This window comes from Lynx canadensis, chromosome F2, assembly GCF_007474595.2.
Source record: "Lynx canadensis isolate LIC74 chromosome F2, mLynCan4.pri.v2, whole genome shotgun sequence".
Taxonomy (NCBI): Eukaryota; Metazoa; Chordata; class Mammalia; order Carnivora; family Felidae; genus Lynx; species Lynx canadensis.
The window spans coordinates 10336575-10355997 of NC_044320.2; positions in this window are offsets into that span (position 1 = coordinate 10336575).

Consider the following 19423-nt stretch of genomic DNA (forward strand, 5'->3'; position numbering starts at 1 on the left):
ACTCTCTGGATGGTATACTGACTGAGCACCATTAGGGCCTCTATATAAACTCACAATTCTGGCAGGGAGACACGGAGATCTCTTTGTTTTCTGGCTGCATAAGGCAAGCTTTCTATGGAAGTTCCCTTGCTTTTTAAACCTGCTGCCTTCTGATCTGGAGTGGCCCTCCTCGTTCTTCGATTTCTCCTCGCCCTCCATATACAGGGGCCAGTTTGCAAACCAACAGAGAAAAGAAAAACGTACGCTTTGCAGTTGGGTGCAGAATCTCAATCATTTTCCACGACGATGGAACATATCCGTTTGGGAACATGCATGCATATAAAGAAAGGGTGAGATGGTGGAAGAGAAGCCATAATCACCAGCTAGTAATAGAGGAGATGCACTCCCCTCCAATTCCCAGACCCCTGCACTAAAGTTGGAGCCATGTGACTAGTTCTGGTCAATGGACTAGAACTGTCACGTTCTGTCCAAAACTTTGGTGAAGAGTCTCCATCCCCCATCAGATGCCACGTTGTCCTTGATGCCTAATGTAATCGATGGTGGAGTTAGAAGATAACAGAGGGCCCCAGCTCACAATAGAGGGGGGAAAAAGTTTACTCTTTTATGCCCCCGTCTTAGTCCATTCGAATTCCTGAAACAGAATATTATAGAGTGAGTGGCAGGGTGCCGGGGTGGCTCAGTCGGTTGAGCGTCTAACTCTTCATTCTGGCTCAGGTCACGATCTCACGGTTCGTGGGATCGATCCCCTCTGCGCTAACAATGTGGAGCCTACTTGCGTTTCTCTCTCTGCCTCTCTCAAAATAAATAAATAAAAATAAACATTAAAAAGACGAATACTATAGACTGAGTGGCTTATACACAACAAGCACGTATTGGTCAGAGTTCTGGAGACTGGGAAGTCCAAATCAAGGTGCTGGCAGATTTGACATCCGGTGAAGGCTTCTTTCTGGTTCATGGATGGCCGTCCTCTCCCCGTCTCCTCACATGGCAAAGTGCAGAATGCATCCCTCTGGGGTCTCTTATAACCCATCCATGAGAGCTTCCCACATAAGACCTATCAGCCCCCAAAGGCCTCATCTCCAAATACCATCGCATTGGGAATCAGGTTACAATACATGTATCTGGGGGAGCCAGGGACACAAACTTTCGGTCCACAGCAGCTCCCGAAACTTGGGGCTTCTCTCTCCTGCATTAACCCACTCTAGTAATACAGGGCAAAGAATAATTTCATATGCTAACAGGCCTTCTTCTCTGCTCTCCAGTAGAGCCACAGCTACTCAACTGCCCAGATAATCAGCAGGTATTGAAACGGTTTCCTTTGGCCTCACTTCTTGCCAAATTCTTTACATTATCAAAGAGTAAAAGAGGTTCTTGGCCAACGGCATCCTTTTCAGGCAGTGAGCCCCCATTTAAGTCAGTGACAATACCTCAGTCATGACAGTAATGGGGACACCTGTTAAGGCATTCAGAGGCAATTATCCTGAAGTAAAGGATACACAGTGGAACACAGCCCAACACAGTGGAAGACTAGATGTTCTTCTGTAACTCAGTCTTAAACCTGAGGTGTTATTTCTTAATCCCAAAGGGCCAAATTCTATTTATGTCCACTCCCACCCTCTGTCATCACCACCATACAACCTGCTGAATGCCCACTCCTAGGAGAGCTCGCCATCCTGGCCCCGATGGCCAACAGGAAGGTGCCACGTGGCATTTTTCTCAAGACCTTTTCTTTTACTTAAATAAACTGAGGAGACAGTGCCTGGGCAACTTTGTGGGAATTTGATATCCCCAAAGGAGTCTAACTAGACAGAAGAGTGTCCTCAACAGTATTAAAACTGTAGAGTGAGTCAGTTCTATGTTTCAAAAACAAAACCTTCAAAAATAATAATGGCTTAAGTGCAATCGACTTTCTTGGCCAGGCATTGACCTGCTGTTAATTTATAGTTTGCAATTACTTGCTTTGGCATCACCCTGCGTGTTTAAAAATACAGTGGAGACAGAGACAGTGCTTCCTCTGAAGTTTCCCAATTATATCGCCTAAATCAGGGGGTGAATAATCTTAGCAGAGGAAAGGGGGCTCATTTTCTTGCACCAGAGCTACAACAGTTGGTAGCAGAGAACCCCATCTGTTAGATCTTCACTGACCTCGGAGGAAAGGACTACTGGAATGCAGGTCGACTGACAGAAAATGGAACCCGGGGGATGATTTTGTTCATCTTTGTCTGCATCGTCATTTTTCATTCACCCACTCCCGACTCTTCACATCCCCAACTAAGACCATAAGGTGCCCATGCTACGGCTGTCTACAGTTTCCATTTTAAGCAAAAATAGCCAACAGACCACTGGGGGTCCCTGGCCCCCTTTAACAGTATTGCTATGAACAATCTTAAATGGCAATAGTAAAGCCTTAGAACATTCACCTGTAGATTCTTGGCTGAGACCCCCCCCCCCCCCCCCCGGTAATAACAGATGAACAGGGGAAAAATGAAAAGAACCTTAGTAACAGGTATACCACCTGCATACATGAGACATACCCAGGAAAACTGAGTACCTTCTTGAAAAAGTGAGATCACTCTTGAAAAAGTGAATCACTTAATAAAGTCCATTAGATCTTCAGACTTACTCAGTCGATTTATTCTTAAACAAGTGAAAGGCCTGGGGCTTGAAGTGAGATTCTATTTATTTCACTTTAAACACCGTCTTCAGCTAAAGACAAAAGAAAGAGGTTGGATGGACAGAGAGGACAGTTATGGGAATTATATGGAAAGTCACTGGGAAAAGCACACCAAACAAGAGTAAGGTTGCCATGCCGACTTAAGTCATTTGCCTTCTCCACTGATAAGACTCCCCAGGGATGTAGAGTCGTCCTCCTCTTCCTGGTTTGGAGAGGGAGACACCCTTACAAATGAAGATTTCTCTTATAAAAGTAAAAGTCCCTTGCAAAAGATTTACTTCCAACCCTTTTTCAGAGCTTGTTCTGCTGTTTCTTAAAACCAATCAGCTCAAGATAATCCTGATGCCAAAGAGATATATTTTGGGGTGGCAAGTTTCGCTCCCCTTCCATTGGAAAGTATAGGCATCACCCTCCTAATCCTTGGAAATGCCTTTGGAACTCACAGTGGGAGCAGTGGTGTCCCTGCATACCAGACCCCATCTCACACAGTGGTACTGAAAGGACCTTAATCGAAGGAGTTAGTTAAGGACTAACTCCTGCACGTTAGCGTATGAAAACACAGAGTGAGCAGTAAGGGCATTAATAGCGATTGATCCCTGGTTTGCCCCAGCTATTTGCACAGTCATGGTTTCCTTTAGTCATGACAACAATTGTATGGGCTTTGCCCATTGTGCAGATGGGGAACCTGAGCAACGTCTTTTTTGCCATAGCCAAGTTCGCTGCGTTGCCTTTGTCTTCAGCTAGGTTCTCCCCCAAACAGAGTCTGAAACAAGGACTTGCGTTCGGGAACTCTATTTGGGAGGTGATCACCGGGAGTGAGGAGGGTCAAGGAGAATGAGACAGAGGAGGAGAACTAGCAAATAAAAAGATGCTTTACGGGATGGGTCACTGCCAAAGTCAGCTGAGGATCTGTCCCTGAAGGTCATCCTGAAGGTTTATAAAAAGCGTCTCAAAACCTCCCTGAGCAACAAAAATAATTTCTTCCCAGGAACCCAGCCCCCAGTGGCTGAGGTTTCCAAGAGGAGGTGTCAGATCTCCCACTCTTCAGACACACACAAGCTTGCCTCCAATAAGACTCCCACTGGGTGGCACCTAGGTGGCTCCTTTGGTTAAGCGTCACTTCCGCTCAGGTTCGTGAGTGAGACCTGCATCAGGCTCTTTGCTGACAGTGTAGAACCTGCTTGGGATTCTCTCTTCCTCTCTCCCTGCTCCTCCCCCACTTGCTCTCTCTCTCTCTCTCTCTCTCTCTCTCTCAAACCAAATAAGTAGACTTAAAAACAATAAATAAAAGACTCCCACTGGCGTTCCATACCACACAACGTCTGTAAAATCCTGGATTGAAACAAAACAAAACACACACATACACACACAGGCTCGAAATGGGGTCACTTAGGCTAAGTCACAAAAGCAGGCCTTAATGCCTAACCTAATTGTAGTTCCACCCTCCCCTAGAAATGTAGGTCTTAACCAGTCAGTCAGGAATTTGCTGAACAGCACCAAGGAGGCAACCTGTCACATGGGCCCTCTCTGTCCCCCAAAGGAAGATGTGGTAATCCAGCTATTAAGACCCCCTGTGCTTCCCTCTAAGGGGAGGTGACCTTGCCTGGGACAATCCTTTCTTTTCTTCTGCTAATAACTTCCTTGTTCCACCCTCCTTCCTATAAGCCTTCTCTTTTCTAGAACTCCTTGGAGCTCCCCGCCCCTTGCTAGATGGGATGCTGTCGGGTTCGTGAATCACTTAATAAAGTCCATTAGATCTTCAGACTTACTCAGTCGAATTATTCTTAAACAAGTGAAAGGCCTGGGGCTCTTGCTTGAAGTGAGATTCTATGAAGTGAGTCAAGGTTGGGTACAGGCTATTTCAAGGTGCTCAGTACCTTGTATGCAGGAAGTATACATGTTATTGAACTTCTGCTTGTTTTTCACCTATTAATCTGTTATATTACTAGAGGGTCTCAGCCAAGAACCTGGAAGGGAAGAGGGAAAATTATTTTTCCTCCCCTCCACGCTCTATAGAAAAAAGACTCTATATAAACTCCTCAATATCTGGGAAGGCTGTGGATGGGTTCCGATGAACAGAGTGAACTCAAAGAAAAGTACCGCGAAAGAAAAGGTGACAGGCACAATAATAATTTCCTGTGGAGAAATGCACTGCTCCATGTACAGATTATAAAGCGGGAAGGACGCAGGCAGAATTCTAGAGACTGAGAAGGAAATCCTCAACCTTCTTTGAGAACTGTAGACTTCTGGGAGAATTGTAGACTCATAGGTTGGGGGAGGGGGAAATGCTTCCTTGAAGGGTCTCACGAAGAGTGAATGAGGGGCAAGGTGGAGCGGAGAGATGTCAGAGAATACGAAGTAAGAAAGAGCGTCAGTCCCGTCCTTCCCAGCTGGCAATGGGATGGGTCAGACCACACTCTATCAATCAATCCCCACTGGTTTGGGGTTCTCGTTAGACGCCTGTCTAACGTTAGACGCCTGTTACCTGGGATGATACAGGTAATATGTGATATCGCAGAAGGTGGACTTTACCTGTGACTGGCTGTCTTCTGGTGAATTTCCTAGTAAGAGTGGACGGTAAACCTTGATTTAGTCCAATCTATGCCCTCTCCAAACCCTTCTCATCTTCTGGAAAACAGAGCAACTTCAATATGTATGTACCTTTGGGAAGAGCTTGAGAATACCCCTTTGTCCCAAATCCATATCCCCCCCCCCCCACACACACACACACATGCGCCTCAGGGAGACAGCTCTGAAGTCTCCAAATGCTCTATGAAGCTAGCCAGAGTGGATCTATTTTGGGGATTTTTTTTTAAATTTATTTTTATTTATTTTGAGAGAGAGCTAGAGAGCAAGTGGGGAAGGGGCAGAGAGCGAGAGAGAGAAATCTCAAGCAGACTCCACATTATCTGTGCAGAGCCCGAGGGGGTGGGGTGGGGGCTCGAACTCAGGAACCATGAGATCATGACCTGAGCCAAAACCAAGAGTTGGTTGTTTAACAAACTGAGTCACCCAGGCGCCCCACCAGAGTGGATTTAAATTGAAGCTTTCACTTACTTTTTCTTAGTGGCAAATCCCTTAACCCTTTCAGCTTTATGTTTTCCTTTAATAAAATATAGGTGAAATTATTTAACTAATAATTGCTATAGTGGCTGTAGATAAAACATGCACAATAATACATAGTAGGAGTTTCTTAAATGTCAACGTCTCTTTTCCCCTATTTATCATCCCTGTATGAGACATTTGAGAAAATCCTAGTGGAGTTTATGAATTTTTTTTTAAATAAGCATAAAACTTTACCAATAGAGGAAAAAAGAACTCCCCTTTTCTTTCCCTAGCAGACTTTACAGTCGAGTTTCAGTATATGCCCTTGGGCCCACACAAATTTACAAGGCTTTCTAAAACTAAGAAAATCTGATTAGCAGACTCGTATTCTTTTCATGATTTATAAGGCAAAGCATCTCTATGTGTTTCAATATTTCTGCTGGTTTCAAACCTAGTGTGTCTAGTCTGGGAGATGCTCCACAGTTAATAAAAAATCAACATTGATGAACCTCTCTTCTCATTAAAAAGAAAAAACAAAAAACAAAAACACCAAAATGTCATTTCTGAGAAAATTTGGTGCTCCATAGCCCCACCTACTGGACAAAGACGCACGGAACGGGTTTTTCTGCCTCTGTGGCTAGAGGAAAAGAGAATTGGAGGGAAACTTAGGGATGAATGCGTCCCATTCTTCCTATTTTATAGATGAAGTTACCGAGTTTGGCTCCGACGGATGTGAATTTCCCAAACTTCCAAGTTCAGCCCGGGACTGCTGAGGAAGATTTGTGCCGCCACCCTGAATGTATTTCCTTTCACTGCCAACATGCCAACGAATTCAGTGAAACAACAGAGCGATTGTTCCTCATCATATGTTACATTTACCGAGCAGACTAGAGTTTAGAAAGCATTTTCGTAGGATTTGCTCCAATTACACTTTGTGATCACTCTGTGATCGTCCTCTCATTCCCCAAGGTCACACAGCTGGTAGGAGACAACTCAAACACCAGTCAGGACTCCAAGCTCTGCCCTTCACGGTAGACTGCACTCTTGGTTTCTTTGCTTTTATTTATTTTTTTTTTTAACCTCAAGTTAGTTAACATACAATGTAGTCTTGGCTTCAGAGTAGAGCCCAGTGATTCATCATTTACATATAACACCCAGTGCTCATCCTAACAAGCGCCCTCCTTAATGCCCATCCCCCAATTACCCCACCCCCATCAACCCTCAGTTTGTTCTCTGTATTTAGTAGTCTCTTGGGGCGCCTGGGTGGCTCAGTCAGTTCAGTGTCTGACTTCCGCTCACGGCACAATCTCACAGGTCGTGAGTTCAAGCCTTGCATCGGGCTCTGTGCTGACAGCTCGGGCGCTGGAGGCTGCTTGGATTCTGTCTCCTTCTCTCTCTGCCCCTTCTCCACTCATGCTTGATCTTTCTCTCTCTCACACAAATAAATAAACATTTAAAAAAAAATTTAAGAGGGGCGCCTGGGTGGCGCAGTCGGTTGAGCGTCCGACTTCAGCCAGGTCACGATCTCGCGGTCCGTGAGTTCGAGCCCCGCGTCGGGCTCTGGGCTGACGGCTCGGAGCCTGGAGCCTGTTTCCGATTCTGTGTCTCCCTCTCTCTCTGCCCCTCCCCCGTTCGTGCTCTGTCTCTCTCTGTCCCAAAAATAAATAAAAACGTTGAAAAAAAAAATTTAAAATATACTGGCATGCTTTTATACATGTTGTTTTTTTTTTATTATTATTTAGAGTTTTATTATTTAGAGTTTATGTTCAACTCTAAAATTGACCAAAAAATACTGAAAATCTTGAGGGGAAATCCCATAATTATGCAGCATATATTCATTGAGCACCTGCTCTACTATGTGTTAGGCCCTGGTCCAGATGTTGAGAACAGTGTTGACCAAAACAGAAAGTTTCTGATCCACACAGCTCACAGTCTTGAGAGACATAGAAACACAATAGGCAACTCAACAAATAAACCTAGGACTGCACAGAATGAGATGTCATTGGAATGATAATGAGCAGGCAACTCTGGTGGGAAAAACAATGGATGGGGCAGGTCAGGAAAGGCGTATTGGAGAAGTGATATTTAAGCTGAAAGCTAGATGACAGACAGTTTGGTATCATTTATATTTAGGAGTAAAGTGTCCTAAGTAGAAGAACAACAACGCAGAGACTCTAAGGTTTGAATGAGCTCCGTCTGAAAGAAGTTAGGAAGTCGGAAGCAATGTGATTTCAAGGGGAAGATGGCCGAGAGAGGAGTTCAGACAGAGACAAAGACATCCTTGTCTTGGACTTTGGATTCTATCCCAAAGCCAATGGAAGGACATTGGAGAATCTTAAATGGGAGAGACATGATCGGTTTTACACCTTAAGAGGTCATGCAGGCATCTTGTGAAGAATAAACAGGGGGAGGTATGGGGAAAAGTAGTACATTCAGACGCTACAGCAGTGGTTCTGGAGAGAAATTCCAATGGTAAGGATTAAGGTGATGCACATAGACATGCAAAGAATTATACTGGTTCAGAAGGTAAAGCTTATAACCCAATTCTGACAGATCAGACTTGAAGAATGGAAGGATACTCTTAGGTCTTTAACTTGAGCAACTCGATTTGATGGTGACACTATTCTCTGATGGCACGATCGGGATTGATACCTCTTGGGGCAGGGGCAAGTGAGAATCACGACTTTGGTTGAGTCCTGTTGTGTTTTGAGATGCATGCCAACTATGCAAATTTAAATGGCAAATAATTAGATGTCTGAACCAAGAGCTCAGTGAGAGGTCAGGACCGGACAGGAAAGGCAAATTTGGGAATCATCACCATATGGGTGATACCTCAAGCGATGATACTAGATGAACTGCTTTTAGGAGAAAGGGCAGAAAGAGAAGACAATAGTGTCCAGAAACCAATGTCTGGAGCACTCCAATATTTAGAGGTCAAGGAAAAGAGAAAGATGTAGCAAGGAACTTGAGGAAGGATAGTTAGGAGGGCAGGGGATGTGGCCCTGAGGAAGGATAGTTAGGAGGGCAGGGGAGCCCAAGGAATAGAGTTCAAAAAGGAGTTGATGGTCAACTCTGTCAAAGCCTGATGAGAAGTCAAGTAACAGGAGAAAAGTTGCCAAAGAATGAACTGCCGTGGAGGCCTTGAGAACACTGTGGGGAAGGCAACCGTGGGATGTGGAAGTTGTTCAGGAAGAAGAGCCCAAGAAATGGGCCAAGAATTGCTCAGGGAAGAAGGCAACAGGGATATCGCCTTCAGCTAGAAGATTCCACCACACCAATAATGATCAGATTTGGGTACGTTCATTTCCAGATATGCCCAAGTTTTACGAACTGCTCTGTACCTTTTCCCTTGACATTACATTGGCACCTGCTCACCAAGTTACTGTAGATTCTATATGCAGAGAATTTGTAATGACCCATAATGTCCCACAGAAGGAATCTGCCATCGTTTGTATATTCTTTGGACATTTCTGTTGCCTTTAACGTTTTGCTATTAGAAATGGGTATTTTTGTGCACAGGTCTTTTCCATATTTTGGACTATTTCTTTAGGTCCATGTCCCAGATTGGCAAATTGCCAAAAGGCTTTCCCAAACGCCCTTACTGACTTAAAATGTCATTTGCAACGCATGAGGTTATTTTATTCACCGTCTTGTCATCACCACTGAGCCTAATTATCTGGGGGAGGTGATGATTAAAAGGTGAATCAAGCACTGCGGTGTTTTAGTTCATGTATCAAGGGATTATTTGCAACAGTATTTTTTTTCTGTTTGTTTCCTAGCTGGGACGCATCTGCGTATGTTCTGGGCTTCTGTATCTATTAGGCCCTTGGCGTTTTGTTTTGTTTATTTAAATTGTCGGTGGGAAGGACCCCAACTTTTTATTGAATATAGTTTCCTGAGCCTGTCATTTATCTTACCATCTGAGTTAAGTGTTAGCTGTTTTGCATGTCACTTATGGAAACTTTTAATTCTGGTGTAATTACAAACGCTGATCTCATGACTGCTTAATTATCTTCATGTGCCTTTTTTCCTTCACAGATTGCCTATGATAAAATCTTAACCCCAGACTTTAAGACTGTCTTCCCCTTCCACTCGTTGGCATAGGTTTGAGGAAAACAGGCTCATTGAATAATATTGTTAATTTAGAGTGCATATATATATATATATAGTCAGTCAAGAACCAGATGTGCCTACCAAAATAACCATCTAATAAAATTCCTTATAAAAGGCAAGTGGAGTAAAGTTTTTTTCTAATCTATACTCAAAATAATGTTGGCGTTCTCTTGGTTGATTGGGATCCAGAACTCCCACGGAAGGAAAGACTGTGTTTCAGGATGAACACACATCGAATGGAAGAGGAGGGGGTGCTCAGTCAGTACAGTCCCCCCAAACTCCTGCCGCAGATTCTGTTGATAATAGAAGCCACAGTTTACCGACACTTACCATAGGTGAAATACTTGGCACGCGTCATCTCAATGCTGTCAGCAGCCCTTCTAGCTGAGTGTTCTTACCTTCATTTTACAATGAGTGGCGCAGACAGGATTCCAGGCCAGGTGTGTTTGGCTGCCAAACTCATTCCTGTAACCCCTAAGCTTTCTCTTTAATGTTGGCCCTGCCAGCACTTCTGGATCTTGGCTGTAAGACCTTCCCTCATTAGTGATGCTCACTGTGGGGATCAGACTGACGTCTCTTCTCTAGAACTGATCATAACCACCGTGGACTTCTGAACTTCCCCCCTCTTCTTGGACTTCCGACTCACTCTCTGGTTCTGCCCCTCCATAGGGAACAAGAAGCAATCAAACTCTTAAAAGCCCAGGATTGCTTCAGTGGAACACAATTAAAGATCCAGAAACTAGTACTCTGGGAGCTAAACCTATTCTAGTCGGTTCAGTATTGTTTTTACGGCAAATATGTGTGGTGAATGCCTCCTGCCTCTTTGAAAATTGTCAAACTATATTAAAAAGCTAGTAGTCTTAAGATTTTGTATTTTAAGAGTTTTCTACAATTGTAGCCGTCAACTTCGTCTCTATTCCCAGCCCCATGTTGCAGCGATGAACGTCAGATAGGAAAGAGACTTCACGAAGGTCCCATACTTATTTGCAGAACTTGGATCAGAGCCTGCACTTTCTTCCTGCTCGTTAATCTGGCTGCGGTTGCCTGCCGGCCTCTCCATTCAGGCAAGGAGAAAAGGAAAGGAAGTAAAAGTTATAGGGCAACTCTTATGTATTTGGCACTCACCGAACACCTTACAGGAATCATCCCATTTAATCCTCGAAAAATTAGTATCCCCATCTCTGCAGTACAGATGGAGAAGATGAGCCAGAGAATCGAATCAGTTGTTCTAAGAATAACTGGTAGAGCCAGGATTTGAATGATCGGAATTTCCATATACCTCTGTGTAGTACACAGTGGCATCCCACTAATAACAACCAGGACACTCACACGGGAACTTGGCCACACAGCACACTCACATCAGAAGGGACCCCTGGTGCAGCAACTGACTCTCCTCCTTACAGTATACCAGGGATGAACCCTTCTTGACAAACACTGAAAGGCCAATGGTCAGTGGCATCAGTAGACCCCCCACATTCTGAAGAGGAGAAGCTAGAACAGTCAGGAGGATAGTGGCCACAAAGTTGAGGCTCGGTGGCAACGCGGAAACAACTGGACTTATTTAGTCTTAAGAGAGACAAAGGAGTTGACCTGATAGTGGTTTTCAGACATCCCAGGTGTTATGCTGAAGATGGTGACCAGTTATTGCTTGTCATCTCTAAGAACACCACCCGAGAAATCTGCATTAAATTTCAGAAAAAGAGAAAAGGCTTTGCAAAGAAGATGGACAGACCATGGGGAGGAGACAAAGTCTTACTTGGAGAAGCACATTCATCAGGCTCCTGGAAAGAACTAATTCTGTCAGGTTGTATAGAGTGAGCGATGTGATAATGTCCCCTCTAGTCTATGAGATCCAAGAACTTAGAAATTTATAGATATTAAAAAATTTGTCAGAAATGTAATAATTAGGGGTGCCCAGGTGGCTCAGTCGGTTAAGCGTCCGACTTCAGCTCAGGTCATGATCTCACAGTCCGTGAGTTCGAGCCCCACATCGGGTTCTGTGCTGGAAGCCCAGAGCCTGGAGCCTGCTTCGGATTCTGCCCCTCCCCTGCTCATGCTCTGGCTCTCTCTGTCTCCAAAATAAATAAAAACGTTAAAAAAAAATAAAAAAAAGAAATGTAATAATGAAGGTAAATAAACATAAATGAAGACTGAAGTGGACAACTATTATTTTCTACCCAGCCACCTGCCTTCTTGTGAGGACATCTCTACCCCTGCTGGTTCTCTTGAGATCAGCTCCCCTCCCATTTCCTTCACTTGCCTGCGACGGGAGCTGCATGAGCTCAGCCTCTGGACACCTATGGTTGGGCCAAGAGTTGGGCCAATGAGTCCCTTCCCTGAAACTGTTGGATTTGGAGAGGAGGGACTCGGGCCAGATACACTGACCTTGGAAAATAAATGAAAAGTTTAGGGCTTGCCATTTGGCATCTATTACACATGGTAAACCCGGGCAATGTAGCAGGGATGGGAATGGAGGGCACCCCACTTAGAAAGAGAGAAAAAATAGACAAATCAGAGGGGGAAAGAGGAACAAAGATTATTGGTCAAAGATCTTGGTACTGTTCAAGTCTCTGGTTGTGATTTTTCCTGAGGTGCAGGCACATTCCTATCTCATGGAATCCCAAAACCATTTACAAATAAATCCTTCTTTTATTTAAGCCTGTTTGAGTTGGTCTTCTGTCATGGAAATCCCAAGGGTGTTTACTAATACTATGATAAACATGATGGTGGGAATCACTACAATGATAACCAGCGCCGATGGTGCGATCAATGTTTACATTAAAGTTTCTTCCTTTCTATCTCTGTATTTTTATAAATAGCCTTTTGTTCTTTGGATACTGAAGGTGTTATGTTGGGATAGAGAAGACTGAGGTCAATTAAAGATCTCACTATGAGACATGTTAACAGAACTAGAAACAGAAAAACAAAACAAAACAAAAAAAACTAAACTCTGTTTCTATCTGACAGAAAATGCGTCACTTGTGTGGAATAGATCACAACGTGATTCTTTGCTCTTGCTGTTGTTTGAAACCTAGTACAGTCCAGCCCCAGATCTTGCTATTTTGCATGTTGTTCAGGTTGTTGACTCCTCAAATAGTCCTAGGTCTACCTGACCCCAGGGACTTGGCACTGACTAGTCCATCTGTGTGGTACTTTCTTTTCTTCATACTCACATGGCTCATCTTCTGCATTTTCATCAAGTCTTCGCTCAAATGTCTATTTCTAACCCCCCCCCCCCAATGGTAAATGAGTTATTGGAACTGATGTATTGGGAGAATGTCTGACACCTTAAACACTTAGTATTTCTAAGACTCATAAACACTTAGTATTTCTGAGACTATGGTGGCTTGTTGGCCTTGGGGATGGAGGGAAGGGGGCGTATAATGAGGTTGCGACAAAATAATGATAGCAACAGAAGGATAAATTAATTTCCCATTAAATTGGTCGCCCCAGCCTCTCTCTAAATCTTTTTTTTTTTTTTTTTAATTTTTTCAATGTTTATTTTTGAGAAAGAGAGAGAGAGAGTACAGCGGGAGAGGGGCAGAAAGAGAAGGAGACACAGAATCCCAAGCAGGTTCCAGGCCCTGGGCTGTCAGCATAGAGCCCAACACAGGGCTCGAACTCACAAACCGTGAGGTCATGACCTGAGCCAAAGTCGGACCCTTAACTGACTGAGCCACCCAGGCGACCCCACTCTCCAAATCTTAAACGAACAAATTCAGAGGTCAAATCCACTGGGAGTATCTCACACATGTTCACAAAGGCATATGCATTCGTCATCTTTTCCCTCTGGTGCCCCCAACTTGAGACAAGTGCCTAACAGGTTCTTGCAGAGGTATTTCCTGCGTTCCTGACATGGGCCTTCTGGCTGGGTCCCCAGAAAGCAATGTATTAGATCGAGATGGGGGAAATTCCTCACCCGCTTGGGTGATTCCTTGGAAATTCTTCACCTGTTACAGGGTTGCATGGCTGATTGGTGCCTTCTTAACCCTGGGTTCATTTATTTTCATTTCCCTATACTTTAAAGTCATGTCAAATCTAGGTCATTTAGGAAGCTTTTCCAAAAACCCCAGGTACCAAGACTTTGGCACTGGAGCTTTTTTTTTTCTTTTCTTTTTTTCTTATCTCTATTAGAGTTGTCTTTCCATAGGTCCCGTGAGGAGAGTGTAGGGATGAGAATTGCTCTGGATGGAGGAAAACTTAAGGATGTTCACTGAGCTGCATTCAAAATGGCTTCTCCATTTCATCCACTGCCCTAAGCAGCCTGGGTGCCTGGAGAACCCCCCTGTTTTCAGAGTGATTTTTTGACCCAAGAGTTCCGCTGCTGGGAATGTTCTGGGGTCCTCATGTTTCCTGGTATTTCAAGGAGGAGGAAAAGGGGGCCTATTAATACATGTCCTGTGATTGGCCAAACACCGGGCTGGAGGCTGTATTTACCCTTTCCTTCTCACCATAGCACGAGGACGTAGACAACACTATTCCTGCTTACTATCATGGACCAGATTCTCCGAGAGAACTTGCCCAAGGCAACACAGCTAGGACGTGACAGAGCTGGGAGCCACATCTTTGTCTCCCGCGTCCTGAGCTCACCGCCCCATGCTGCCTTCGACATAGTTTTGTCCTTCCCGCATGCGAGAAAGTGGAGTCTTCGACCATTGCCTCAGCCCTTCAGACATGAGGACACAGCAAGGATCAGCAAACGCCTAGTTTAAGAACCTATCTGGTGGGGGCGCCTGGGTGGTGCAGTCGTCCGACTTCAGCCAGGTCACGATCTCGCGGTCCGTGAGTTCGAGCCCCGCGTCGGGCTCTGGGCTGATGGCTCGGAGCCTGGAGCCTGTTTCCGATTCTGTGTCTCCCTCTCTCTCGGCCCCTCCCCCGTTCATGCTCCGTCTCTCTCTGTCCCAAAAATAAATAAACGTTGAAAAAAAAATTAAAAAAAAAAAAAAGAACCTATCTGGTGAATCACAAATGAGGAAACGGAGGCCTAGATAGGGGAAAAGACTTGGCTACGGTCTCTTGGCCAGTTGGAGTCTCCTGACCTTTCTTCCAGTATTTTATTCCTCCCTAAACCACTACCATCAGTGGATTAGGGACCCTGCACGGGAAAGACATTTCTGTCCTTATCTCTGAACAATCCCAACCTAACGTCACAAGATGCATTGATCCCGGGTGACAGATTATGGCCCCCAGCGCACCTGGCTTTCTCCTCCAATCTGCTGACCGCTGGGTGCAGCTTCTGGGTCTGGTGGAGGGATCTAGCTTGGCAAATGTCTAACGAAACTACAGAGGAGCCAGTGACTGAGATAAACAAGTGTGTTTGCCCTTGAAACGACCTCAATTACACCTGTCAAGAGATTTCTGCTTGAAGAGATTGAGCAAAACACTGGAGGGGAGCTGGGCGTATAGGGATGGGACTCCCAGAAGGTCAGCCATTATACCTCACCGGGGGCTCCTTCCGCTGGGTTCTTACCAGGCTCGAGAGCTGTGGCAGCCGGGAGCAAGCAGAGCAGCTGTGGGGTTGGAGACAGGCCTGGCTGGCGAAGGTGTCTTTTTTATGGCAGACTTTTCTTGTTCCTCCCTCCCTCAGAGGGTGGGTATCCCTGAGGCTCAGTCCCACAAAGCCCTGAATACTGAAGCCACTTGAGGATTACCTAATGCAAATTCCAATCCAATGCTGCCTCAGCTCAGATGACCCCTAACAGATCCTTCGGCTTCTGAATTTCTCCGGTGTCAAGTCCCATCCCCATTAGGTGGTGGAGGGCACGGAAATGAGGGCTAGACTCCAAGATGTTAAGGCCTGAGTTTAAAATTTTTTTTTTCAACGTTTATTTATTTTTGGGACAGAGAGAGACAGAGCATGAACGGGGGAGGGGCAGAGAGAGAGGGAGACACAGAGTCGGAAACAGGCTCCAGGCTCTGAGCCATCAGCCCAGAGCCCGACGCGGGGCTCGAACTCACGGACCGCGAGATCGTGACCTGGCTGAAGTCGGACGCTCAACCGACTGCGCCACCCAGGCGCCCCAAGGCCTGAGTTTAAATCTGGGGTTCTTATCTGGTAAACTGTGATTTGGGCCCGATATCTTATCTCTCAGATCCTTAGTTTATCTGCCTGTGAAATGGAAATACTAAATCAGAGCTGGTGGGGTGATTCGGTGATAGAATGTCTGGACCATGCCTGACAACATTGCCTGATGCTTAGTTCTTGTTCACCCAGGGCTGGTTCTTTTCTTTCTCTTCCTTCCAATACAGTCAGCCTTTAATATCACGTAGTCTTGAAGAATGTCATGCAATTTGAGTGTTTACAATAGCACCTCTTCAGAGGTTACTTCTTTTTTCTAAGTTTTGTATTTATTCTGACAGAGAGAGAGAGAGTACATGTGTACAAGGTGGAGGGAAGGAGCAGAGAGAGGGAGAGAGAGAATCCCAAGCAGGCTCTGCACTGTCAGCACAGAGCCCGACGTGGGGCTCGAACTCACAAACTGTGTGATCGTGACCTGAGCCCAAACCAAGAGCCAGATGCTTAGCGAACGGAGCCACCCAGGCACCCCTTTAGAAGTTACTTCTAAGTTTATAAACTTGGCCCTGATTTTTTTCCAAATGTCTTCCCTAATAGGCTCACCTATATAAAGTGGACCTCCACCCGAATGTCCCTCCGGCACTTTCAATGAGCTTAACTTGTTGGTTATCAGACTAAGCCCATGGGGAAGTCCATTTCGCTACATCATAAACTTTCTCTCCTCGCTCTTTCCTCAGTGCTTAGCTCCCTTAGCGGGCTCACCATTGTCAGTCTGTATCTGTTTGTTGATGGAACTGACCAACCACACATGTTTTTTTCAGCACTAGAAACCTACAGCTCTGTCCTGATCACCATAATATCTCTGTGATTGACACCGTATTAAGCACCAATGAATCAGTGGGTCTCATGAGACACAAAACCTAGAGCCTAGGAAGGAGAAGATGTAATCATCATTTCAACGATTCGCACACACACGCTCAGTTGTTAACTGGTGCAGGGAGAATGCTATGCATTCCCCAAGTCCCGTTTCATATTCCTCCTTCCTTGACCAATGGAATAGGAGACTCCCAGGTCCTCATAGTCAGAAGAGGCCATGTGGCTATTTCTTACCCACGGAATGTGGGCAGAAGTGACGTATATTTCCTCCAGACTGGACCAGTGTAAACGCTAAGAAACACTCCAGTCTTTCTCTTTCGCCATTAGGAGTTATCAAGTTGAATGTTGAGATGGCAGAATTTTCAACAGCCGGGGTTTTTGAGTGGCTCTGTGCATGGAGTCCTCCACACCAGTGTGCCCTGAATATGAATGTATCCAGGAAACAAACATGTGCCTGCTTATACCGCTGAAATTTTAAGGTTTAATCGTAGCCACAGCATAACCTAGCTTTTCCTAACTACTACCGCACTTATTAAGGGACTATAAAAAGGACAAAATTGAAGCGGAGTGAAAGAAAACGTACGTTATTGGAGGAAAAAAACATACGTTTTAGAAAAATTTTCTTCTCCAAGGTCACTATTCATCTCACTTTTCCTAACCATATTATGTTGTTTTATAACTCAGATTGCTGGTTAAAAGGCCAGGCCCCACAGTGAGGGTCCAGCAATCAGAGCACTTAATGAATAGACCATAAAAACAATTAGACGCTTATTTCCTAGGAAACCCAGCATGAATTATTTTCTTATGAGTGTAGGTTTATACTTCCTTTTAACTTCTTAAGCTCAAAATCTGTCCCCTTTGACTTCTGTCATGTGTCCCAAGCAATCGTCATCGCCTTTTCCCGGTCCTTCATTTCTAAGAACTTCTTTGGAGCTAAAATCTAAGAGCATGTTAGAATACTTTCGTGGAGCAACAGGACACAGAAACACGTAAACCCACGCACGCACCAAGCTACCGCGCCAGGCACTTTGCGTCTGTTGTTTGTTTTATTTAACCCTTCCTGCTACCAGGGGGAGAAATGTCATACCCTGCAGTATATGTACAAGGCAGTTGAGACTCAGTGCATTTAAGTGACTGACTGAAGTGACACAGGTAGCAAATGACTTAGCTGATATTCCAGTCTATAAGGGTGTGATTCTAGAGCCTTTGAGCCAGGGATCAAGATTACCCCTGACTTCGCCTCTACCCAGCTATCTTCGATGATAGGAATCCACTCATTTAGCCACAGAACAAATGTTGGTAAAATTATAGGGGTGCCTGGGGGGCTCAGTCGGTTAAGTGACCGACTTCAGTTCAGGTCACGATCTCAGGGTTCATGAGTTCGAGCCCCGCATCCATCTCTCTGCTTTCAGGGCAGAACCTGTCTCAGATCCTCTGTCCCCCTCTCTCTCTGCCCCTCCCCAGGTCGCGTGCATGCATGCACGCGTACTCTCTCTCTCAAAAATAAGTAAACATTAAGAAATGAAACTATATAAAATAAGGTGGTCTCGATTTTCAAAATGTTGTCATTTAATCATAAATTCCTTTATTATAGGGGAAAGCAACAAAACAGGTAGCTATCTGGTGGGGTCAAGGAGACAAGAGGTTGAGTCTCAGCTCCGACATTTATAGCCTATGTGATTTGGAACAAATTACTTAAGTCCTGAGATAATTGGGTGCTTTATCTGGAAAATGAAGATGCCCAGTGGGTGTTATTTATATTTATCTTAGAATTTTTGCAAGAATTCAATGAGAGAGCATAGGCCAGTACTGCTCAGACAGAGAAAAGATCTAATAAGACTTGTAATGCTTATTCTTATTCTAATGATTTGTACAAAGTGCTTAGCAACCTGCACCTTTCAACACTAACTAAATGCCGGCCCTAACTCTTGGTAAAGGGTAGGTAATTATCGAAGGGGTTGGAGACCCAGGCCCCAAGGGAACTGTGTTTAGTGACAGGCAGCTCACTTACTCGGGTTAGTTGTAACTTAGTAAATTGAGTAGTTATAGGATTAGGAAATCATCATTGTCATAAGCTTATTAAAACCAAGCCTCTGTCGCTTTGTGCAAGTAGGTCCTACAAATATTTCCCAATTAGTCTCTGTACCTCTGGCTCTTCATGCATTTTGTTCATCTCTTTCCCCTTCCTGCGATGCCCCCAAGATTTCCCTCTCTCTTCCCCCTCCCCTGCCCATATAGTCACCTGTTTTGTTTCTTACATTCCACGTAGGAGTGAAATCATATGGGATTTGTCTTCCTTTGACTGACTTATTTCACTTAGCATAATACATTCTAGCTCCATCGATATCATTGCAAATGGCAAGATTTCATTTTTTTGGATGGCTGAGTTATATCCCATTGCATATACATACCACATCTTCTTTATCCATTCATCCGTCGACGGACATTTGAGCTCTTTCCACAGTTTGGCTACTGTTGATAATGCTATAAGTATCGGGGTGCAGGTACCCCTTTGAATTTGTATTCTGTATTCTTTGGGTAAATATCTGTTAGTAACATTGCTAGATTGTAGGGTGATTTTATTTTTAATTTTTTGAGGAATCTCCGTATTGTTTTCCAGAGTGGCTCCACCAGTTTGCATTCCCACCAGCACGGCATCCTTACCAACACCTGTTGTTTCCCGGGGTATTAATTTTAGC